The 6,000-nt window shown below is 40.7% G+C and overlaps 2 long non-coding RNA genes across 3 annotated transcripts; both read right to left on the bottom strand.

Annotated features, from left to right (window-relative positions):
* Nucleotides 1-73: 73 nt before the first annotated feature.
* LOC123047251 (uncharacterized) lies at nt 74-4,115 on the bottom strand. 2 transcript variants are annotated; one of them, XR_006422865.1, is made up of 5 exons: nt 2,572-4,115; nt 1,792-1,904; nt 1,201-1,366; nt 1,008-1,113; nt 74-488 (listed from the first exon to the last, which is right to left on the bottom strand). It is a non-coding gene; the product is annotated as an uncharacterized lncRNA (long non-coding RNA). The 2 variants fall into 2 exon arrangements; XR_006422864.1 differs by having other exon boundaries at nt 1,792-4,115.
* A 39-nt stretch (nt 4,116-4,154) lies between these two features.
* Nucleotides 4,155-5,741, bottom strand: LOC123047252 (uncharacterized). Its single transcript, XR_006422866.1, has 3 exons — nt 5,172-5,741; nt 4,241-4,500; nt 4,155-4,169 (listed from the first exon to the last, which is right to left on the bottom strand). It is a non-coding gene; the product is annotated as an uncharacterized lncRNA (long non-coding RNA).
* Nucleotides 5,742-6,000: the final 259 nt, after the last annotated feature.

The raw sequence follows: 6,000 nt of genomic DNA, 5'->3' as shown, positions 1-6,000 counted from the left end.
AGGGCACCTTGGGCGCCATCTTCGTGGACGGCTCATGTTGTAGCTTGGCAGCGGAGCGGCTCCCTACTGCAGCTCAAAGGCACTGCATCCCGACAGCTCGGAGGCACAACAACTCCATCTGCATCTCGGTGGCCCGGTAGGTCCTGCTGCAGCTCGGAGCTGCGGAATCGGCAAATGGGGTCGTCGTTGCTCGTATCGGCGAGCCGAATCCTTGCAGTTGCCACTGTCGCTCCCTGAAGCTGGTGACTTTCCACGGCAAAGGAGGCTCCAGCAAGACCACAATGGCAGCCGTTGCCGCTCAGGTATACACTAACCTCCTTCGGTGTTTGATGAATCTGTAGAATTTTTTGGGAGATCGTTAGCTCGATCTCCACCGGTAGTTGTGACCGTCGCTGCTGCAAAATCCCAACTTAGTTCACCCCTGCAGCTTAGCTCGTGGAATCCATCATCAAGGATGGGTACCTGGGCCTGGATAATACCTAACTGATCTATGATGAAAGAAAAGAAATGAGAATCCAATACACATCATCATAAGCTTTAATTTATCAAGAAAAACACATTTATAGAATTTCTAATTAGCTCAATTTATAGTAGAAATAAAAGTAAATCACATGTTCAAATGAATGAAGAGGGCTCAAGACCTCGAACCAGGTGTGAAAACCCTGAGTCAGATAAATTCTAACTGCACACCTATTTATAATTGTCCCAAAATAAGTGTCGCTGAGTACTAATTTTGACACTTATCTCATGCATTTGATGTTCCCTAAATCAAAGAAGAAATAATGCAGGAAGTAAGTAAAGTCCAGGCTGGTCAAGTCTCCAGTGACAACCACTATGTGGGAAGAATTAGACTCTGTTGCTAGTTAGTATGTACAAGACACAATCCATTCATGCTAACATCATTTGCTATTAGACTCTTAAATCACACTTAATGTTTCTATTTCCTAAATTAGAATAGTGACCTCGGTACAGCAAAAAACAAAAATGCATGCAGCTAGCTTAATTACCTCAGAAAGCTATTAGCAAGGTAGTAGCAAAATCTTAAGCTCCTTCTGGTTCTTGCTCTGTTTCCACTTGAGCAATCCCCCCTGCCTCTCAAATCTTCATCAATGTCTGCAAAAAGCATGCACATGGGACTGCATTCAGATAGCCAAATGAACAAATAGTCAGACCAAGTCATTCACTATAACCAACAATTACCTTCCTAAGACATAACTTGAAATCCTCTAGATAGCCTCGTTTCAAAAGAGAAGTTGAACAACCATAGGATGGCAGAGACGCCAAAATATCTTAAATGATACAGCCATAGGCCAATTTCCAGGCATTATTATGTCGCATAATTGTACAGTTGTACTTTCCAAAGCACCTACAATGAAAAGTTAGAAAACCAATTTTGTCCTTCATCATGCAAGTAACGAGAAGACACTTCCTTGATGAGTGACCTTACTGAAGTACCCAAAAATCAAAACAAAACGTTAACTACAAGAGGGGAAGTAGACAAGTAACTTTCAGATATTGGTGTCATTTAATATCAATACAGGAAGATGCTTATCAATAACTATATACAGTTCTTATTCCATTCACACATATTTCTTGCCTCCTGATCATGGTATTGTAAAGGGGACTAAAGAGACATGTTCTAGGGGAAAAAGTAATAGAGCTATAGGAAATAAAGTAACTCATTTAGGTATGACTATGGACAAGGAAAAGGTTTCAGAGAGAAATTGAGGAATAAAGCAATTTTCTCAATCTAATTACTTCAGAATCATCGGAATGAGAAAACATTGATACCTGCTACTACATACTGATCCATTTGCTTCTCTTCATGGAAGAGTACCATTAGTCCTCTGTCCACATGACACGAACATAATGGCCATCTAACATCAAATAATGTCTTCTTGAAACTGAAACATAGAAAGGCAAGTTTGAGGTAGAAATAGAATCACCTATGTTATCACAAAAAAATTAAGAAACAAAGAAAACGTCCAACAAGAGACTTGCAACCTATCCTAAAAATCCTATAATCTGAATGACATCAGATTTAGCACAAGGCAAAGTATGTATCTTAATCTTATTGAACCAAAGAGAGTAAAACAATAAAATTGTGAACATTATATACATTAAAAATATAAGTGTCAAAGACCACCGGTGCCATTCTCATCAGCATCAACCAATTTTGTGAAAGTAAAAACCATCAAACATGAGAACCGTACCGCCCATCCTAAAACTCTTGGAATCCGATACACGAAGAAAATCAGACACATGACTACCATACATCATACAAAAAAATTAAGTTATTTTAATTACTGAGAAACCATGCATCTATTGCCAACAAAATTGGGGCTTCTCATGTACATCAAACCAACAAGTGCAGCTACAATTTTAGAAGTATTTTGGTTTGACTAAAGCAAATGCTAGTCCTCGCACAAGACCCCTTCCAGCCTCATGCTTCAACCTAACACACCTTGTACGTAATACATCGAGGGCCCATGAGCACAAAATAGAAATGAATATATACGCTAGTAAGACCAGAAATTAACAAATACATGGAGCTTAATCATATTGTCTTACATGCATCAGGATGTAAGATGCGGTGACCTTGGCGCCACAACCATGGAGACAACCAGTCTGGACATGATGGTGGCAGGGATTCAACAGCGAGAAAAGGAGGAGACTCTGAAAAGTAAGCGCAATTACTAATCATTTTTACAGTTGCTGATTTAGATTCCGATTCATACTCGAAAATAGGAGGGCTAAAATTTTGTATTCAACCGCTATAAATAAACTACACAAGATGATAGTGAGACTGTGCGTAGAAAGCTAAATGTGCAAGATCGAAATTTTTGCTAGTAAAAGACTTAGCATTTTCTTCTTGCAGAACGTACATCTCTATTTTTGGACAAAAGAATGCAACACATACAAAGAATGGAAAATCGCCATCGAACAAAAGCCATGTTCCACCATTCAAGTATCTGAACAAACAAGCATGCGATTGGTAGCAGTAGTGAATAGTATGCATAGATGTGTCGGCAAGTAACAAAGATTAGGGAAAGGGAAACAGATTATCCAAAAGAAGAAAGGTTTTATATATTTTCAACGTACCCAGCCATAAAATCATATGCTTCTTGATTAACAAAATGAACACACAATTAAGCAGGCATAGGAGGTGCACAATCATGTACCGACAAAAAGAGTTCTGAGTTATGCACATATATAGAGATATAGATAGTGGTGTTTTGAAAATAGCTCTTCTTAATTCTGCATTTCTCCGAGGTACATCTATAAGAAATGCAGAGTGAAGCTGATATTTCCGTTCTATCCTCACAAATATTTTATTTTCAAGCCAATGATAAATTTAGATTGCTACTATTATAATTACAGTATGTATATCAGAGATATTATGGTATAAGCACTTAATAAACTGCTATCAAAGAAGTATACATGACATAAGGGGTATTTTGTTGCCTCGACAATTAAAAAAAAATAGAGCAGTACAAATCTTTAAAGGAAAAGGCAAACCGAACTTGCAAATAGTGTGGGTTCCATCAATTTGCACAGAATTTAGACAAAGAAAAGAAACTGAATTCAGACCACAGAACATGGAAACCATGGAGAAGGAAAATCAGGAGATGCCAAAATCATTCAGCAATTTTGTCCCTTGGACCTAGAAGCAAAGACAATTTACTTATATACATTACACACCCAAGAGCTTGCAGCAGGGTAATGAATAAAACAGAACTGCAAGTCTGCAAGAAAGGAGCATATTTACCTTATTAGTTCCCATTGGATTTCTAAGCTACAAAAGTTGTTACATTAATGCTCTCAAGATTGGTAGGTTGTACCCTTTTCATAGTGTGGTGAAACTGTAATTAAATGAACTTTAATTGCATAGCTCTTGCAAGAGTATCACTTCATGTATGACCAATTGGAATCCTTGCTCTGTACTTAATAATTCTGCACTTCAAATAGCTACAACCCTCTACTGTTTTTTTAACCAAGAAGCAATAATGTGACCATAATTCATGGCAAAAAATGTTCGTTGCTCGTGTTAGAAGGATAAAATAACTACCTTTCGTAGGTACTTCAACTATGAAAGAGCATGTAATAATTAGTGATTTACCTAAGAGTAAAAGGAACGCAAGTATATTCATTAACTGCCCTTGTACAACCTGCAAATTGATTATGGAATGAGTTTCTGACGGGAAATAGAAAACACGCAACACAAAAGAACAGTAGGTACCTGACATAGCTCCAACGTGGTAAACTTTTTGAGTGCTTCCAGTCATCTTTGGTGCCTTACTCATGTCTGGAGTCTGGACATTTCCCTGCTCGTCGAGGTCAGTAGGTACCTGACATAGCTCCAGTGTGGTAAACTTTTTTGAGTGCTTCCAGTCATCTTTGGTGCCTTACTCATGTCTGGATTCTGGACATTTCCCTCCTCGTCGAGGTCACTATTGCACCACTACTCACGACAAGGCTCATGTACCAAGTATGGTCCAACTGCCAATAGACAAGCAATGTTGCAGAAAGCAATTGAGGCATTTTCACTAAGTAAAGCTACAAAACCATTTAGTAAAACCCAGTGGAACTATCCTACTACATGACTGAATCAATGAAACATAACAGGAGCTGCAGAAGCCATTCTAGATCTTTTTCACAAACCAAAGGTAGCATTTTAGGTACTAATTAACCCTGGGGCATATATTATCATTTAGTCAAATAACTGAATCGAAGAAAATTGATAGGAAGAGAAGGAATGGGGGTGTTTCAGAACCATGGTTACACATACATGGCATACATCTGAAAAAGGAAAAATGAACAGCCTAAATACATACTTGAAGGAAACAAGATAAAATAAACTGATGTACGAACTGTAATGTGGTGAGGTTATTAGTAGACATGATAAAATACGTATGTACAAGTCATTAATTAATAGATTATGAATAGGAAGACCTTGGAAACAAGGATGAAATTAAATCTGGAAAGGAAACAAGAATAAATCAAATCTGACTAAATCCAGGAGAGTACATGTGAAGAGAGGGAGAGAGAGAGGGGCAAGAAGCACCTGATTAACTTTTGGATTTATATGGTGTGCTGCCCCAATGGCTGTGTGTAACAAGAAAGAGGGGTTGGGGAAGAGAGAGAGGGCACAAAGGGGAGAGGGGGAGTACCTGCATGTGAAGGGGAGGCTGGCCTCGCCGGCGTCCGTCCGACCCGTTCCAGATCGGGAACCTGGGAGAAGGTGCGGAGAGGTAGGGGCATCCCCGTCGCTCACCGGCACTCGCCGTCAGCTGCATCGATCTAGCCACCACCAGGACACTCTAACTTCTTCTGGGGTCTCCTTTTCTTCTTCCAGATTGCGACCAGAAGCACCCCCGAGAGAGAGGGGGCTTGGGGAGGTCGCTGACGAGGGTGGGCTAGGCCATGGTGGTAGGGAGGACGTGAGAGAGGAGGCGGAGATGGGCGGCGGCGCGAGGCGAGGTGGGGTCATGGGGAGGAAGCGCGAGAGGAGGGAGGCGCCTGCGGAGGGCTCTAGGGTTCCTTTTACCCAGGCCACGATTGGCAAGGACGCGATGCACACCTCGTGTACCAAAAACTGGAGAAAACTCACATCAGTAGCATGACCCCACAGCCAACGAGTCCCACCCGTCATCCTCTCTAAAAGCTTACACTAATGTGAGAAAAAGCCAACGGTTGACCAGCTGCCAGCAGCCAAAAAAGTACTGTGGTGGATTCATCGTGCGGTGAAAATCGTCTCGCGCGAGGAGTGCCCCTAGAATGGCGGGTACTCTAGCGTGGTTTATATGTTCAATTATACTACGTAAGAATCTTATTTAGGTAGTGGCGAAAACTCAAAGGTACCCAATTGTAGCTGTGGATTCCCTCTTGTCTATATATAATAGACTACAACAAGTCAGGCATTTGACCTTTAACCGCCAATCAGTTAATACAACTACCTTCATAAGCGAGCTGCAGCCACATATATGCGCAGCTCATGTA

Source organism: Triticum aestivum, chromosome 2B (genome assembly GCF_018294505.1).
Source record: "Triticum aestivum cultivar Chinese Spring chromosome 2B, IWGSC CS RefSeq v2.1, whole genome shotgun sequence".
Taxonomy (NCBI): Eukaryota; Viridiplantae; Streptophyta; class Magnoliopsida; order Poales; family Poaceae; genus Triticum; species Triticum aestivum.
The sequence above is the reverse complement of the archived record's forward strand: the minus strand, read 5'-3'. Positions and strand labels throughout refer to the sequence as shown.